General features: G+C 40.9%; 1 protein-coding gene across 2 annotated transcripts in view; it reads left to right on the forward strand.

Moving 5' to 3' along the window:
* The window catches only part of Delta (neurogenic locus protein delta), a 296,608-nt gene that overhangs the window by 186,841 nt on the left and 90,080 nt on the right, over positions 1-19,687 (forward strand). Inside the window, exon 3 of one of the 2 annotated variants that reach the window (XM_083122513.1) lies at positions 10,249-10,331. The exons of the other annotated variant lie outside the window; for it this stretch is intronic. The gene's annotated coding sequence lies outside the window, so the exon portion shown is untranslated. The remainder of the gene's footprint in view (positions 1-10,248; positions 10,332-19,687) is intronic. 2 annotated transcript variants of the gene reach the window in all.

The following is a 19,687-nucleotide window of genomic DNA, read 5'->3' on the forward strand; positions in this document are numbered from 1 at the left end:
TACTTTCACTGTATGAAGGTTTTTTTTTTCGTTTATTGCCATTGACTTTGATTTATCCTTTGAAATATTCATGCTCTTGTGAAACGTATATTGACCTTCCAGTTATTCTCTTGTTGAACGTAAAGTAAGCTTTCGGTAACAATGAAGAAAGAACGAAGCTCGAGGACTTGAGCGCCACCTCATTGCCATATTCATAACTTCCCTTCCTTGCTTCGTTCTCAAAGAAAGTTCAACAACATTAAATATTATGTATCTGCTTTCGCTGTATACGGTTTCCCCCTTCGTGATTATCAAACAATTGGCACTGAATACAGACGACAAGAATGTGTTGAAAAACACCATATATTTTGGCAACGCAGGGGCAGGATAACATGGCAAGCAGCTGATTGCATCACCCATCCCTCTCTTCGCTTGTTGTAGAAAACTGGAACCAGAGAATATTTCTCTTCTTGGTAGAGCAGTAGCGTCCAGGCTTCTGCTAAGTAATGAAATGAGTTTTCCCATATTGGCGTTCAGTTCAATTACTCTTTGAGTGTTTAAACTCTCCAAAAACGCTTCGTAACTGAGGTAAGATATTCACAATATACGTCACAAACTGACTGACTCACCTGCTGTGTAGCCACCTTGGTTGCATTCATTAATTAATTCATAAGACAAGCTTCTTTGATATTCCCTTTCAATACGTTTGTACAATTATACCATATGGTAACCATATCAGTGGACGTCGTGAGAAAGGGTAGAATCGAACCTTCAGTCGCCCTTCCTTAGAAATTAACATCTTTCACTTCAGTTTACAGAATATACACACATATTAACTTCTCTTGATTAGTACACCAGGAGAAAAACTAAAATAAATTGGAAGAATAGTCTAAAATACAGGGACCAGACCAGAACTTTATATGTACTACAGCTTAATCCAAGCAATAAGTAGTGCCACGAGTTTTCAAAATTAAAAAAAAAGAGATGTTCTTGTGAGAGATACCAGGTTTTTTGCTTCATAACTAAAATTTCTTGCTACCTTTTTAAAGATTTTTTCTTGGGCGATGTGCGTAAAAATTAAAACAGTACTGAATAATTACAAATCCCAGTATGTTAATGGTATTTGAAAAAATTAAGAAAACCAGTTAAGAAGAATATTCAGCCATCTAGCGTAACGAGTGGAAGTCTCTTCCTAAGGATATTTATTTTATATTAATAACAATTAATTGATAATAATTTCAACTGTTTATTATTTTTTTATCAATAGCCTGGCACAAAAATTTCTGAGGATGTCCACGGCCTGTTAAGAAGATGGAGATTCCTTATTCTTTGGCGCGTTTGTGATGCTTTGACGGTTGATATCTTGAAGAGTTCGTTACTCCAGAATGAGGCAGATGCTTCCGGAAACCCTGCTCGCCTGCTGACGACACTTCCGCTTTGGGCTTCCTCGACCAAGACAATAAGCAAACCAAGCGCTTCAGACTCTTGTCAAAGTGGATTTTCGGATACGTCAGTTTGGTTTACCCTATCGGTAAGGGGTTGATGTAATGATAGGGCAATCAAACGACGGTACCTGAATTAACAATGAGCGATTGCAGTTGTGGGAGAAAGTAGGGTTTTCCCCTTCTTCAATGAAGAACTTTTTTTTTTAGGCTCACGTCCGTCGTGTGATGGAGGCGGAAGGTGGCCATTACTTTCCCTGGTGTGCTGGTATCCGTTAGTTTGGCTCTTAAAAGCGCGCGTTACTCTTTCTGATGCAACTTGGTTGTCGTAAAATCGCTTTTACGATGCATTAAGCGGGGGAGTTCGTAAGACAATTCGATCTGGAGCACAAATTCATCCAGTGTCTCATCCAAGAGTCACCCATGGATCTGGAAGGCCAAAACAGTTTGTTTTGCTCAAATAGGCTAATCGGGACTGGAACTAACTTACACTCTCTAGCCTTCTTAATCCCGAAGGTTTATGGCTGCAGCAACACAAGCCTTCCCTTCCATCTGTTACTATCCTGGGCAAGATCTTTTCACTCCATACCGATTTCCATTTGGTCCATCTCAGCGTTCTCCCTCCATCTTCGTCTTGGCCTTCCCACAGGTCTCTTACCATCAGGTTGCCCAACAAGAATCCTGTAAATTCTTCTTTCCTCTCCCATTCGTGCCACATGGCCTGCCCACCTAAGTCGTCTTGGTTTAATTATTCTAATAATATTTGGACAGGAATACAAATTGTGTGATTCTAAGTTATGTAACATACTCCTCTTACCTGTCTCCTCATCCCTTTTAGGTCCAAATATTCTAAGGATATTATTTTCATATACCTACTCTTAATTTATGTTCCTCTGCAGGTTAAAGTGTGACCTGAGCCATTAGGTACCTCTTCCACCATGTATCGAACCAGAGTACATGTGATTAGAAGGCGACAGTGCAAGAAATGCAACGCCATAGGACAGGCCCACGGATGTGGGAGGCAAAAATATATAGACCTTAAGTTTAAGGGCTTCCTCTGATGCGAAAGGTTCCAGGTTCGATTCCCTTGCGTGAACTCTTGTTGTTGACTCAGTATCGTGAAGACAATTGGAGAGCTACTTCCACTTGACTGTCGGAAAACAGTGGCGATGGTATTCTATGTGCTGACCACTTATCACATCCACTACCGTTGCACCTGGAGAATAGAATGCAACACCTCATGCGATGCAGCAATTTCCCATCCTTCCTCAAACAACTTGAGATTTCGAAAGGTACGCAAACTGTACAAGCAATGTCATAAATGTCAGTGTTATACCACATAACGTTCATTGAAATATCTATATAACTTTACTAGATATAAAAATGTAAAACCTATGGAGTGGCCAATGTATTTTGGAGGTTGGTGTAAGGGGCGACCTTCTTGTAAAGCACCCAAGAGTCAACCTCACCTTCACGTATAGTACATCCCGGTAACTGCTCCTTGCAAGTCAAGCCGGTCTCCGTAGCAGAATCCCGTCCTGGGTATGGATGTTTCAGTGTCCCTTTATCATATCAACACACTTCATCTCCCCGATTAGCCAAAAGTGGCAGAAAGGCGAAGTAAAATAAACCAAATCAATCAATCCTTGCAGGTCAACGAGCCTCTGGCGCCTGGAGATACGGCCAGGATAATAATTTGTTGGGTTGTGTTGTCCTGTGTTTGTCCTTTTGTATGCCGAGTGCCTCTTTACTCTTTACAGGCTTAGCTTTTTGACCCAGATAAGGAGATTTTAGACCTCAGAGGCGGCCTATTTTTACTTCTTGGTAAGAAATGACTGATTTAGTTTTAAATATCGAATAAGGAAGTTTTGAAGACATAGGGGCCTGTTATCAACTTCGTTTTAGTTAAGGTGCTTGTCCCCTTGTTGTCCAGAGGCCCCGGGTTCGAATCCCGGCCTGGGCATGAGTATTCTTTGTGTCACTAAATCAATTAATCATATCATCATCATCATCTTCTTCTTCTCGATTAGCCAAAAGTGGCAGAAGTGCAAAGTAGAATAAACCATTGATTGATATTTCGTGACGGGAAAAATAGCCTATGCGCGCCCACTATAAAAACCAATCAATGTATTTGGAAGGGGGCAAATCTTCATCAGATCCTTTTCTCGGTACCCCCTTGTGTGATAAAAGCGAGCAGTAATACCATTGAAGATTTTTCTTTCATCTAGTCGATCCTTTCTTTCGAGGCATAGCCCAGAAACATACCGTCTGGAGAAAAGACACTGACATCAGGTCTTCTGGAAGCCTGGTCGCCATCTGCACGTAAGCCTACTCCTCTTCCGGGGCATCCACCACCTGGAGAACGCCAGCTGCCGCCAAGCCCTGCCAGCACTCTCCGTCTGCCTCCATGCTCTGCCTGCACTCTGCTATCCGGAGCTGCGTCGCACTGGCCACTGTCAACACAGCCGTCCCTGCTATATTTTCCAATTAGTGAAAGTCTGTTTGCACTGGTTTTTCTTGGTGCTGGTGTTGCTGGAGCACTTGCTGGTTAGCTAATTGTCGTTGTGACAGAGCACCTGGTACCCTGTGCTGGGACACCGATTTCTTTTTCTGTCCAGATCTTTGACGTGGGTATGTTACTTATTGTCCAGATCCGAGATTGTGTTGCTGTTGTTTTATAAATTAACAAGAAGCCCAAATCTATACATTATTTCAATAAATAAAAGACAGAGATCAACTTACGAGTTTACTGGGTGTATTACACTATATCCCATAATAATACAACCTTTTAAAACAGGGGCGTATCCAGAAAGAAAACTTTGGGGGTGGTACAGCCAGGGCTGGCCATCCTCCAAGGCCAATGGTGTGTTCCCTGTCTATAATAATTTGATGATAGGTATCTTGTTTATTATTATTATTATTATTGTGTTTGTTATTCTTCGAATCGTAATTTCAGAATTGAATGTACGTTGGCACTTTTCAGAAGCAGTATGAAATATCTCGCTGAACACTCTATTTGAAATCTTCCGAAGTCTCTGAAGCAGTTCTGTGACGTCTCTCGGTTAAGAAAGAGCAGAGGCTAAATTGTGATGATTGCTCTAAATACCTACTTTGACAACTGTTCAGTAAAACTGAAAAACGTTACTCAGATAAAGAGTACAAGTAAGAAAGTCCTCTTTTCAACTGCGGCTAGAAGATCACTTGCTTGGGATGGTTCACTCGAACAGCTCCGCTTAACTGACAAGGTTGAAGAAATTTAACAACAACATGAAGTGAATCATATTTTTCTAGAAATCTAGTTTCACGCATTGACAATAGTTTTTTTTTAATGTCTGGTACATAGTGCAATGTATTTGTTTTTAGTATTTCAGCTCTGCATGTATTATTAAAAAAATACATCAACTTCACTTACTGTACCAAACAGTTAAAAAAACTAAAACAGTGGATGTTATTTTCAGAATCCACAAAAAATTAAAGGAAATTTGGGGGGTCCGGACTCCCTGGACCCACACCCTGGATACGCCCTTGAAAACAGTAACAGTGATAATGAAATGTCCTTCTTATCAAAGTTTTTTTTTATTTTTATAATAAAATTGTGAATGTTATAAAGAATGACAGTCACAATTGAAAGTCTCGTCTTACTTAAATTGTAGGTCATTTTGCCCTACATTATTTCCGTGGTTCACGCGGTCTGGGTATTCTACTAAAAACCCTCCTGGATCTAAGCATAGGCTAGAAATGAACTCCGAGAAGACCAGGGCCACCAAATATGGTGCCTCGCCTTACTTCCAATTTTTTTTCGAGGCACTGCATTTTATGTACAGAACCGCTTTCGTCTAGTCTAGTGGCTGCCACGCGGGAGACCCTCGTTCGATTCCCGAGGTGGGTATGGGAAATTTTTTCCGCCATATCCTTACATGGAGCCGCTCTGAGGTTCATCCAGTCTCTAATAAATGGAACCCTGGGAGGTAAAGGTGGACGGAGCGTGGTGCTGATCACAACACCTCCACAAATGGAAGATATTGTGGCTGTATGTGGTCCTGCGTCCACCCCCCCCCCCCCCAATAGAACCCATGCGGTTGAAGGTTACTTAAATACTGTATTTATGAATATCAGTTCGTTATTAATTCGTACAGTGACGTAAAACGGGAACTAATAATGTAAATATAATTAAAATTTGCAGTCATCATGAATATACCCCTAAACACAATACAAAAAAAATGTATATTTGAGCTCAAATATAATTTATTTATCTTGTTAAGGGTGGCAGACTGCTCGACTGTGGCCCTTTTTCCCCACTTGCCTCCCCCCTCTTTTTCTGGCGTTGACACTGCTGCAAGTGGATGTAGTAGGAACGAAGAAACATAAAAGGACCTCATTTATCGCACACCGTGTTGAACACGGGTCAACTAACGCCAACGCGGAATGCCTTCGTGGTTAGGTTTAGTTCTCTCAACATAAATACACTGCATTTGTCTGTGCTTGACCAAAAACATGCTGAGAGCTCCAAACCTAACATGCCTAACCACAAGAACATTTAGCGTGACGTCAGTAGACAACGGTGTTCAATACGGTGTCCGATAAGTGAGACCAGCAAAATAACGTGTCTATGCAAAGTTAATGCAGCCATGATTGCCAGTTCCCAATACTGAAAAATCTATTACCTCCCGTCTTTCGGAAAACCAATCATTCCAATGACACCGTTCATTGGGGCGAGCAATTTCTTGCTCGACTGAATTTCAAATCTGTGAACATGTGCTACAGTAAGGTACTGCCAACCAGCGTCGTGCCATATATAAATATTCACCACCGTGGCTGCTTCAGCAGACCTGTTGCGTGGATCACGTGACCGCCAGGGCAGCTGGCACGCGACGCTAGCAGCCGCCACGCGACTCGCAACTTGTCCACCAGCCCCTCAGGAAGGACGCCACCCCACTCACCCCCCTCCACCCCCGTGTCCCCCTCGCGCCAAAACTACCATTGGAAGGAATCGTGGACAGTCCTCACGTGTAATAGAATTGCGTCAAGAGGTTCGTGGGGAGAATGAAGTGACTAATTATGCTGGTTCAGGATACACTCACCACAATATCCGTTGAACACAGTGGCGGATTATAATAGTTTCTTGTGGGTTGCGGATGACCTTTTCAGTAGGTTCATTGAATGTTCATTGATAGATTTTTATGTTGGCTTATACGTTGTGCGCCGTAAAAACAATCAATGTAAACAAACGCACGTGACTTCTGCGGAATTATATTGGTTATTGGCTCCAGAATAGCCTACAATAGAGTTCCAAAATAACGTATGCCCTGCCTCAACTATCTCTGGATAAAGGCCGCGCATAACAGCTGGGAAGTGGTGGAAATCAAGTGGGCAGAGCGAAGCAGTACACGCTGCTCCGAAGGATGGTAACTGCAGTCGCTTTCACCCCCTCCACGCAATCCCGTTCCTCTCACGTGTTCGATGGTGGAGCCGTCTCGCATCACTACTTGCGCAGAGATTTGATTTCGTTCGCCCGCTCCAGAGAGAGGTGGGTCAGGGTGTAGATAAGCATTTTAACAAGTTATTTAACTATACTACGTCCCAGTAGTCTGTAGAGCAAGGCCGCGCATAACTGTAGGGAAGGGGAGAAAGCGAATGGGGATAATAACTGTGCGCTGCTGCAAACGGCTGCTAGCTGGAGACTCATTTTGCACTTCCCCTCTCACTTGAGTCACTACATGCGCAGATTGCTTATTTTCGTTCGATTGCTCTACATACTCCTGGGATAGAGTATAATGTGTGTCTGTGTGTGTAACTAGATGTGATGATAAATATCGATCATTCTTGCTATCTTAACATACGTTTTGAATATTCTAGTGTACAAACATAAAACCTCAGGAAACAACTTGACGGATTATCACGTGCAGATTGAAGAAAGGTTGCAACGTGTATAGCCAAGAAAATCATCACTCCCGGGTTGATAAGCGTGCTTTACATCCTCGTTTCATTAAGAAAATTTGGTGTGTAGGAGGCATAAAATGATCTCTGTCTCTCTCCCTTACTCTTTTCTCTAATTATTTTCCCTCTCTATCTATTTTTTTCCTCTTCCTCTGTTTTGCATTTTTCTTCCTTTGTCTCCCTCTTACTCTGCTCTGTTTTACTTTCTTACCCCTCTCTCAAGTATCTTCTCTTTCAATCTTTCTCCCTACGTTTCTGTCTCTTCTGTTTATTTGTGTCCCTTTCCCCCTGTTTCTCTCCCTTTCTTATAATTTATTTGTGCACACAGAAAATTAATTGACAAAAGATTTTTGGTAGCCGCAAACATATATTTGGTAACCATTACTAAATTTGATAATTTGGACTAAATTTTTTGGTTATTCTGAGTAAATGTGCACGAATTGTGTAAATTGTTCTGGTGAAACATTATTGTTGATCAGCTATAGGAGGGTTTTTTTTTATTCCTAGAATTTTTTTTCTCTGTGCATGTATGCCTATGTAAACCTATGGGGGCGATTGTTCCTACCAAATGCCTTGACTGTTTACATAACATTATATTTAATCTAAATTATATTTGCATCTCAGTACTGTATATGTAAGTTATATTTTATTTCATTGGTGAAAAACATTATGGCTGGTTATTATGGATATTTTGTAAATATTGTAATACCGAAAGTCAATTGCCATCTAAATATAACAAATAACAATCCTAATGCTTTATGTATATTTTCTTTTTTCTTGGCTCAACAGGGGCGACATGATTTTGGAGAAATGGTCCTGGTTTCTGCGTTTCCCCACTTTTCGTCGTATCTTTACACCGTTAGGTTTATCATCACAATGGAAAGATATAATAATGATGCAAGAAAATAATACGCATCCTTTACTTATCCGGAATTCGAACCCAGTACCTCTATTTTCACTCTGTGCATGTTAATGCATATAGACGACGGAGGAGCGCTATATATGGTTTACATAAAAAGTATGTAAATATTGGTTATAGTGGACTTCGCGGGAAAATCCTCCCTTTCAAGTGTCAATCCTAGATGCGCCACTGGTAAATACGTCACAGGTGATAAACTTATATCGATAAATATAGTTGACGCAATGTGATATTATTAAAACTGTCCATGAAACAAATGTGTTTCTTCTATGTAGATACATTTCATCACAAAACAAATAAAAGATACGCACAACGGCTTTGATAACGAAGACGTTACAATTGCCCCCTCCCCCGATTTCTTGCTTCCGTTCTCAACGGTTCTTAACGGAAACCCAGAGGAGACAGTAGCCGATCTATTTATTAAGCGGGAACGTGCCTTCCCGCCTTCGCTGAAGTTCTGGAAGAAGGATTCGGCGGGCGACGTGTCCCCCTTCTGTTGCGACGCGCGCGCCATGTTTCGCCCCGACGACGCTCGGCCACCTGCCGTAACAGGTATACCCATCCTTCCTGGATGTTAGTGTGCGTTACGCGAAACGCATGGCGGCACTCGCTTCCCAATATGCACTCGCATATGTTGCACCGCCACGGGGCTCCCGAGTCACTTCCTTTGTGGCTCCCAACTGGCTTATCGGGTGGGGGCGGCACCCGTTCGAGGGAGGCTGAGCATTGGGTTTGATAACTTCTTGCATGCTGGACAGTCCTTTTGCTTGGACGTGGCGTGTTTTGCACTGTTTGGTGACTTTTTTTTTTGCAACTCGAAGCGAATGTTCACGATTACTAAAAAAATTTGATAACTACAAGTTGTTCAAAGAAAATTCCAGCCTTTACATCACTTACCCTGTGAATCGAACCGAGGTCTTCCGCGTATCAGCCAAAAGTCATATCAGCTTGGCCAGCGCGGCACCTGCATATTTGAATGTCGTTATATATATAATATATTTTCAGAAATTGTGTACAGGGAAGGGGCTCGACCTGGACATCTTGTATATTCAAATAAATCCAACCTGTTTCATCCCCCCTCTCTCTAGTGTCTTGTCGATAGTGCAGGGAATAATGCTATCCACTTATAATCAAGGGGTCCCCGGGTTCGATACTCGGTGGAAACACAGTATTTTGGATCCCACTTTAAACTATAAGTCCAGGCTTGATTAGCCTATCTGTGCATAAAGTGGACTTAAAACTCACTCACGCCTCATGTCACCGAAAATTCCTGGTTAGAGCCTTGGCTGGGGGTAGGGTGATACTTTACGAGTATCTTTCCAATTTCGTCTAATCATCTTTATCGTCGCGATCAGCCTAAGTAGGCAAAAGCGATAAAAATAACCAAACTGTAAAATGGAAATACATGTTTGATTATTACACCATTAGATGAATATTGGAAGCACGGAAGGTGGCGACCACCTTCTGACAACATTGTTACACTCTTTATAATTTCCCCACGTTCAATTGTAAATGATTCTGTACTACAGCCTGGGTCAAACGTAAAGAATGTTTCTTCCTGGAAAATATATGCAATTGTCAACACTACCTCCCCTGTTTGTCCCAACAGATGGACAGAGGAACTTAGTTCGGAGCTAAGTTTACGATTATGTGTTTCAGTAAACGTCTTTCCCTTGTGCCTTCTGAACTTCACGTGCGAAAGCGAATTCTCAATTGACCACCACTGTCTTTTCGACGTGTCCTTTCAAGAATTGGGAACGTAGATGGAGCATGTGATGGCTACATATCTCATTAAGATTGTGAGGATGATAAGATCAGATTTCTTTAGGTTTGTCCAGAACTATAGTTTTAAATTCCCATATTTCTAAAACGCCCTTAAATGGATTTGTGATTGGTGTACTTTGGCTTGTAAAGTTGTATTAGCCCTTTGGTAACAGTTAGTTTCTAACAGAATGCATTTACTTCTTCCAGAGTCAGCTAATAGAAGACGGCAGAGGGAAGATATAGACATGGAGTTTTATCAAGAAAGGGAGAAAGAGTGAAGATAGCGCATGGTAAGCTTCTACAAATTTTTTCATGTACTGTCATGCCTTCAAATTATGTTAGCTTCATGAATCAATTTTGTCACATATTCTGACACACTACTTCAAAACTTCCACTTCGTTGTTTAACATTCTTCTCTAATGGTCCTGCCTCCTATCGGGAAATACATTGAGATTGAATTCACTGCACCTACTATATGAGGAACATAATCCAAGGAATTGGAGATGTTTGAAAATGATTAACAGCAAAGAAAACAAGAAAACCATATGCCATATGCCAATTTTTTCTACACCCAGCTTCGTATAAAGTGGGTACTTGGAGGAAACTCCGGGGGGGGGGGGGTAAAGGCGGCCAGGGGCGTGGTGCTGATCACATCACCCCCACCTTGGACCGTGATCAAGAAAGTGTAGGGCCCTAACTCCACACCCTATACGCCTTCATGGCGTGGTGAAAAGCACAGGGGAGCACTTTACTTTTTTTTTTACTTTCCAATGGGTGTGTCCAAGATGGCGGCCATCTGTGGTAGTATAACCTAGATGGTTTTCTCCTGAGTTACCTCATGTGTCTTAACATTGCATTGATGTGTGTCAACCTCGTCGCCTTGTAATCAAGGGGTCCCGGGTTCGATACCCGATGGAGGCACATAGTGGTTCGGATCCCACATTAAACTGTAGGTCCAATCCCGATTAGCCTTACTGTGCATAATGTGGACTTAAAACACCAATTCAATCTATGTTTGTCAACCAGCTTGTCTTTTATAGGGTTGGTTCCGCACTTCTGTGCCACTCTGTATACATGCCAATCTTGACCAAGAATTATTTTAATGTTGTCCCTGTGTTGTTCTCTATATATTTCTCATAGAAATTAAGCTTAACTTTGGAAAGTAAATCTCAGTTATATGTTACAATCACTTCAGAATCATTAACTCCATTGTCGAGTTATAAACAATCTGGAAGGTATAACTCTGTTATAGAGTTATAAATATACAACCTGGAAAGTATAACTGTGTTATAAGAGTTATAAGTAAACAATGTGGAAAGTATAACTCTGTTATAGAGTTATAAATAAACAACCTGGAAAGTATAACTCTGTCATAGAGTTCTAAATAAACAATCTGGAAAGTATACCTCTGTTATAGAGTTGTAAATAAACAACCTGGAAAGTATAACTGTGTTATAGAGTTGTAAACAAACAATCTGAAAATTATAACTCTGTTATAGAGTTATAAATAAAAAACCTGGAAAGTACAACTCTGTTATAGAGTTATAAATAAACAATCTGGAAAGTATAACTCTGTCATAGAGTTATAAATAAACAATCTGGAAAGTATAACTCTGTCATAGAGTTATAAATAAACAATCTGGAAAGTATAACTCTGTCATAGAGTTATAAATAAACAATCTGGAAAGTATAACTCTGTCATAGAGTTATAAATAAACAATCTGGAAAGTATAGCTCTGTTATAGAGTTATAAATAAACAATCTGGAAAGTATAATTCTGTCATAGAGTTATAAATAAACAACCTGGAAAGTATAACTCTGTTATAGAATTAGCTACAAACAATGTGGAAAGTATATCTCGGTTATAGAGTTAATTGATCTGGAAAGTTGTTAGTTTACAGTCTCTGCCTCCCAAAAAGCCCTGCAATAATAATACTGTCTCCTGAAGTATGGTATTCACAAATTAAAACAATGGAAGTGTGCAAATAGCTATTTCACTCTCACTGAAAGTGCATTAGGAAGATGACGTATGGAGGAAACGAGAGAAGTGAAATTAGAGAGGAGAGTTAGTCTCTGTCTAGCACTGTAGCCGCGAAGGAATTCGGTGAAAACTGCAGCAAGACATGAAGGCAGGTCGCGCTCAGTGACTCGGACGAGAACTACAACAGGAAATATCAGATGCTCAGCGCAGCATCAAGCACTACCAAGGCCTTTCTAAATTCTTCTTTATTCTGCTGCGAACGGAAACATCTCCGATATCGTGACTAACGATGTTGGCTTGTAATCAAGGTATCCCGGGTTCGATTCCCGATGGAGGCATAATTCAACGGTTCCTTTGAAAAGTGTTGCTCCAGTCACGACTAGCTTTTACACGAGTAAAGTGGGCTTAATACCAAAAACACCAAAGTCAATGGAATTATTTGTGAGTGTCCCTTCATCAATGTCATCATCATCACTCATCCTCATCTTCGCAATTAGCCAAAAGTGGCAGAAAAGGGAAGTGAAACTAAAGCAAATCAATCCAGCTGATTAAGCGAGTCTAGTTAGCGAGCCTAGTGGGCGTGTAGAGCGTGAGCAACAGGGTTAGCGATAGGTGCAGGGTTGAGATGACGTCATCGGCTCCCATGTTGATTGGTGAATAGGGGAGTTATGACTCTCTTCCAAGCTGTAAATGCCGATCAGACAAGAAGTGTTATATAAATGCACGGTTTCAATCTTTTAAGCAACGTCTTTAATTCTCTGGATAGTTGCAAGTAACTCGGTAAAGAATGAAGTATAGAACCCAAAATCGTAAAGCCCTCTTTGTACATTACATCATGCCATGAAGGCACTTGGAAAGAACTGTATGCAGAGTTCAAAACATTCTAGATTTCGATCATAGCGGAGACATTACAACTACTGCACAACAAATATTTACTCCAGGAACATATTAAGGTGCATAAGCTGCTAACATAGTCGTCGGGGAAGGGGGGGGGGGTGAGCAGAGTCGAGGCAACCCCCTTGGAAATTGTCATCGTTAATTTCAATTTACAAGAAATCAGTTTTTATAGTTCATAATACAAACACAGTTCGCTTAGAATTTGACAAAATAGCCTAAATAAGAACTGGATTAAATCGAAAAAATTGAGTGTAAAGTGCAAGAATCAGATTCTGATTTCATTCTGCCAATTAATCGAAAAAATAATTGGTTCCACAATTTTCAAAATCCAAAATTTAGAGTTATATGTGAGATATCACGTAACATAAACTCTATGACTAATCCCCCCTACTTTTAAGGCTTTTTCTTGAACAAGGTATACAAAAGTTAATAGCAAAATAGAATAACTATGCACAGTGGTGACGATTGGGTTCAAAAACCGGGGGGGGGGGGGGCAAGGTGTCAAAACTGGTGAGGGGACAAAGACAGCATATTTCCCTTTGTATATAAGGTTTAGCATAGTGCAAGGGCAAAAGTGGCAATAAGTGGGGGGCAACTGCCCACCCAAATCGCCGCCACAGCTTTTTAGTACAATAAGTGTACGAAATGTAAAAATAGGAAAAACAGTTGCGGTGAATATTCAGCCATCTAGTGGATCGAGTAGAAATGTTTCTCCGAAGCTATAATAATGATATTGATAATTGGGAAGTAATTGGTGTATGTTTGTTAACTTATGACAGTTATTATTGTATAATAATAATAATCATAACCATGATAATAATAATAATTATTATTATTATTATTTCTACTATTGAAGTTTTATCAATGGTGTGACTCCCCCTTGCAAAATTTCTGGCAACGCCGATGACACCTAACGAGGCACACAGAAATGCATCAACAATGCACTAAAAATACATCAATCTTGATTTAATGTATTTCAATTTCTGTGTGCATGGAGCATATCGTGATTTCAGAGTAAACACAGCAAGCACAATTTTATTTTTAAGAGGAAAAAATGTTTCTATTTTTTTTCCCCCTGTTGAGGCAACTCGACTATTGCAGTACCCCTTTATAATTAGTCGGGTAGTGCAGGAGGAATGTGGTCTCACCGCCTCGCATGAAGAACTCTCCACTCCCGATAGTCGCGCACCGTTGAAGCCTATAATGCGAGATGTGCTTCGGGACTCGTGGCAGATAGCATTTCACCATGCAGTGGATATGGAGACCATTGTTGGAATACCTAGGCTCAATAAACGGAAGGAAACGCGCCAATTGGGTAATCTTCGCGTACTACAAGTGCAAGAACATTCCCATGCATGACATTACATATTCGCGCACAATGAGACTGTGACGTGGCAGACTTTCTACATACGATAGATTGAATCGATTAATAGGTCGATAGTAGTAATCGATATATTCGTAGACTATTGCCCAACATGATCGAAGATCAAGGTCATTCTTAGGCTCCTCACCTTAGGTTGCTTCTATATTCTTCACAGCATACATTTCCACTACACTCGTCACTGCTAAATTGCATTTGTGATTAAATTATTTTAAATAAATTGTTTCCACTACTTCCAAATTAATTTGAATCATTTCATAATATTTACCAATCCTAATTATTTTAATAAATTGATTTGATTCATGCATTAGGTTATATTACGTCCCTTTTCTGCCGATTTTGACTAATCGCGACGATGAGGATGAGTGATGATATGATGACATTGATGAAGGGACACTCACAAAGAACACCCATGTCCAGGGACCTTGTGCTAACCACTCCGCTAAAAAGGTATATACTAATAGATTGACCTAAGCTCACAATTCTCCCACTCACATTAAATTATATCTCGACAGCTTTGTAGGTTTTATTTCTTCACGCCCAAAACTTTCGAAACCTTCTGCAATTTGTGTTCGACAGTTATGAAAATTAATTCCAGCAGTATTGTTTCAGATTTAGTGGGAAATCTCTGTATCGGCAACACTGATCGGTAAGTTTGGTTGATTGCGTGGTTCACTTCTGTCATTTTTGGCTAATTCCGGTCATGGTGATAAGATGAAATGGGTGAAGGGACAATCACAGGGAATTATAGAAAACACGCAGAGAATTATACTGCCTGCGAGTCCAGACACCAAAGCCTCGTTAGTCTGTAAAATGCAGTCCAGGGTGTACGTGGAAGCATGGCCGTAGTCAGGAAAATTTTTCGGGGTGGGGGGAGGTTCAGTCATAATTCTTCCCATGGGCAAAGCCAGAAATTTGGATAACAGTAATATTAACAATAATTATACAATAATAATTAAAATTCATAATAATAAAACAATTTTATTCTATAATAATAATAATTATTATTATTATTGTTATATCCTTGAGGAGGCTTACTCAATCCAGCAGATGAGTGAATCTCCAGCACAAGGCTTTTTTTTTTTTTTTAAAGTTTCATACAGTGTGTACTGAAATGCGCAATTATTGTACTTTGTTATTAAATTTTAGATAACTTCAAGAAATAGCTCTAAAGTTAGATGGAAATTTTAGTCAAAGTTTTTGTTGTTTGACCTTAAAACTTACTTTTTGGAATTTTGAAAAGTGTGGAACCAGTTATTTAGCCTGGTGCATGGATTGTAACATCAATCACGAACGTAATGCGCTAGGAAACTGGAGATCCTAGGTTTGAACTCCTATCAAGGGGGATTTTCGACTTAATCGGACAGGAAATTTAAAAGTTGGAAAAGGAATTTTGGGACAATCATAACGAAATTTTCAGTCTATATTCCTTGTGACGCAGGAACAACACTGGAAAAAGGATTGCAGAAGTGAAAATGGAGGGGTCGCGGGTGGGCTGCGATTCGGAGAATAAATCCCGTTTCACTCAAGTTTCAGAATTCCAAATGTATGAAAATTCTAGCTCGATAGTTTCAACATTGTATCCTTGTTTTTTTGTGATGCTTCGAAAAAAAGATTGAAAATTAGTTACTGATTTTGGTTTCTGAACTTGCATTAAGCCAACATGTCAGAAGTTTCTGGGGGGGGTTGAACCCTAGAAACACCCCCCCCCTCTAAATACGGCCATGCGTGGAAGAGAGGTGTGACATTTGGTTGTAACGAGCGCACTCACGGTCCCCGAAATGACGTGTCAATCATACCCCGGCACGGGGCCAAACGTCGTTATGTGTACGGGAAACCGGTCGTGACTCTTACGGTCCAGGTTTTCAAGTTCGGTACTGAGACGGTCGTTTATTGTCATACTATTGCGAGGCGGAGATTAATACCTTGAAATGTTACACTGTTTTGTTTACCTTTGATATGTAGATTCGAACAATCATAACACACTAATAGCATAATATCCGGTACCTGAAAAAACGTCAAATAACAACACTGACGAACGGTAAAAAGTGAATATATATTGTAACAACAAAAGAAATATTGCAGTCAACAACTGTTTACAAAGCCTCCTCAAATTCTCACAACATTCACTCTTCTCTCTTTCACACACATGAGGTATTTTTACATGTGAAGTATGGATACAAATCATGGATCTCATTAACATATCATTCCTTTTAATTTTTAAACCTTTATGTGAATTTAGGGCATTTGTCTGCCAGCTCCTGTGCTCTTTTAAATTAACTTAAGTGCCAGCCCTCGGAAAGCGGTTAACTAAGACAATTGGGTCGGCGTGGTGGAATCTTTCGTTCGGATGAACATATGCATCCAGTCGTAAGCACGACATTATACAAGTTTCTCGGACGGGGGTAATACACATAAGCCTCTCTCGTCCAATGAGAACAACTACACAATTACATAGGGATGCAAAAACTTAATTGGCTCCAGCTGCCGGAAATACACTAATCAATCGTCGGCGCGAGCAAAAATTACCTCAAAAACCACTATGCAACAAATACTACTACTTCATGCGCACGAACATAATAAAAAAAACTACGCTTTCCACAATTAACAAGGACTCATCAGTCAACTATTGACAAGTTAAATGGCGCGACGGGGCGGTCGGTTACACAAAAAATGGAGCACACTTTGACATTTTACACTAAATATTAAAGAAATAAAATGGAGCTTCTAATCCTGAATGCAGACAATTAAATTAGAACATCTGAATATGAACTAACCCTTTCTTTACAACAATACCAAAAATTATTAGACACGGAAATTAGGTTCGGGGTTTCCTGAGTAACTTTGCAAATAAGTGAGATTTCGGCATTAACAGTACGGTGTTGATACTAACAATGCACGTTTACATGGACATAGACCCTCTGAAGTATACTCTACCAGACTCTGCTACGTTGCGTGGTCATTCATCTCTCCTGGACGCGGGACTTGCACACGGTTCCTTTGTGGCGAAATTGTTCTCCGAGGTCGATCGCGACGAAGAATAATTGCGACGATACGGTGTACTTGTACCTCCTTAGTACTTCGGGCGTTCCTCTTGTCACTAGCGTCGGGTGTACGTGGTCACGCGCCGGTCAGGAATCTCTCCAGTGTCGGGCATAAATTGGACGTCGATCTGCAATCATCTCTCTCTGGTGACGGGCTTCGTTTGGGCGTCGTTCTGGAATCGTCCTTCCCTCTGTCTCTCTGGTAACGAGCTTCGGTTGGAACGTCGATCTGGAAACGTCCTTCGGGCTTTGGTTGGAACGTCGATCTGGAAGCGTCCTTCGGGCTTTGGGCAGTGTTTGTTTTTGGCGTCGTCTGACTGGCTTCGGCGTCGTTGCAGGCGTCAGGGGAGTCGACGGACTCCCTTCTCTATCTTCTTTAGCCCTCCATTATTATGTAGTCCACGCTTGGCAAAAACAAATCACCGCGTAATCTTCACCAAAATAAGGTGCTCACTGGTAACTCTCTATCTGCAATTCGCTCACGGTACGTAAGAAAACGAAGTCCACGGACACAAAAACAATAATCACACGAGAGTGTAGCGCGGAGATGCTCTCTCTATGAAATCCGGGTAAAAACTCTGTCTGGAATCGTGGTAATCTTGTTTATATGTCCCTTTCGAATTTGTCCGTTGGGAATGACGCTAAGGTGGCTTCGCTTCGGTTTCCCAGGGGATGGAAATGACCTCTGTCCATTGTCTTGAAACGCGGTCACCGAGGCGTCTTCGATACTTGCAGGCTTGGGCTCCAGCTGGTTTTCCTGGTCATCCGTGAAACACGGGATCGCTCCCCGCTGTGATTTGAAGCCCGGTCTCGACGAAATTATTCCTTTCTATTTCTCCGTGTTAGTGCAAATATGTCATGTTCTAAGCCGAAAAGACAGTTCCGCTGTCACTCAAGAAAAACCCGTCCCCAACTCCCGACGTCTGCCTCGGATACAAATTTATCCACAAAATAGAAGAACCTCACACTTTTATATTTGAACATAAATGAATCAATAAACAAAAATAATTTATATCGAACTGCGTTTCACATGTCACTAGATACCGCGACATGGTTGTATTCAGATAAAAGCGCGTATTAGACCTGCAGAGAGAGAGTAGGAGGGATTCTTCGCAGAAGCATACTCGTTAAAGCCCCTCCACAGATCGTTATCAAATATAAATATCTGAAAAAATTGTGATACGCATACGAGACCCGGCAGTCTCGCGAATCCCTTATTCTCTCGCTATGATATTCTTCTCGGGTTGCAGATATCTGCACCTGTCTCATTACCCGCCTTGGGTCTCCCCGATGTAGTATAGTAACGTCTTCGTCTTGCAATCAATGGATCCCGGGTTTGATACCCGGTGGAGGCACATTGCACAGTAGTTTGGATCCCACTTTAAACTGTCAGCGTCCGTGACGGAGTTGTTAGCACAGCACGCTAACACACCAGGGGTCTCGGGTTCGAATCCTGATCTGGGCATGGGTGTTCTTTGCGAGTGTCAATTCCTTAATTTCATCATATCATCCTCGCAATCGCGATGAAACAAAAGTGGCAGAAAAGCGAATTAAAATAAACCCAACTCAACCAACCCACTTTAAGCTATAAGTTCAGTCCCGATTAGTCCATCTGTGCATATAGAGGACTTATAAAAACAATAATCCAGTTCAAATTCATTCTCCGTCTCTTCTCAAGTTACAAATGCTCCCCTCGTATTCGGTCTCTAGTTGCTTGCAAATACCTGTCGCGTTCCTTTCTTGATCTCGAAATGAAATTCGTCGTCTTGGCTCGAGTCTCTAAATTGGAGAGGCAAAATTATTTTTTTTAAGAAAACTACATATTAAATCAAACGAACAACATATAATACTTTTTCATTTTACAAAACGCACAATCTTGTTAATTCCTTAAGAAAAATGAAGCAAATTTGATCCAGCCGATATTTTCGCACACTTCATATTAAAATTTTCCAGTCTCGAGAATGACGAAAGTCTCGGTAAGTATTTCTCGGTCCCGTCTCGATGTTTAAAACATTGCTTTTTACCCCGCGAGACCGATATGGCTTGCCTCGGCACCAAAACGACGCGAGAATTCCGTTCCGTGTTCAACATTGGAAAAGAAAACACGCATTGTTGCATGGAAAGAAATCCTTATCGTGAAGGAGTGATAATTTCAGGTAGTTTCCTACTTTTCCCACCTGTAGCTCATTGACAAACTAAGCTTTTATCGCACCTACCGACCTTTGTGTATTATCCACGCATAAACAACCCAGCGTCAGGGGGATAATAAACAGCCTGTTTACCTCGTGCTCATTGTTTCTTGGCTTTCAGTAATTTTCATGGCACGATTTTTTTTTTTTTCAG

Source organism: Lepisma saccharinum, chromosome 5 (genome assembly GCF_977018435.1).
Source record: "Lepisma saccharinum chromosome 5, izLepSacc3.1, whole genome shotgun sequence".
Classification (NCBI taxonomy): domain Eukaryota; kingdom Metazoa; phylum Arthropoda; class Insecta; order Zygentoma; family Lepismatidae; genus Lepisma; species Lepisma saccharinum.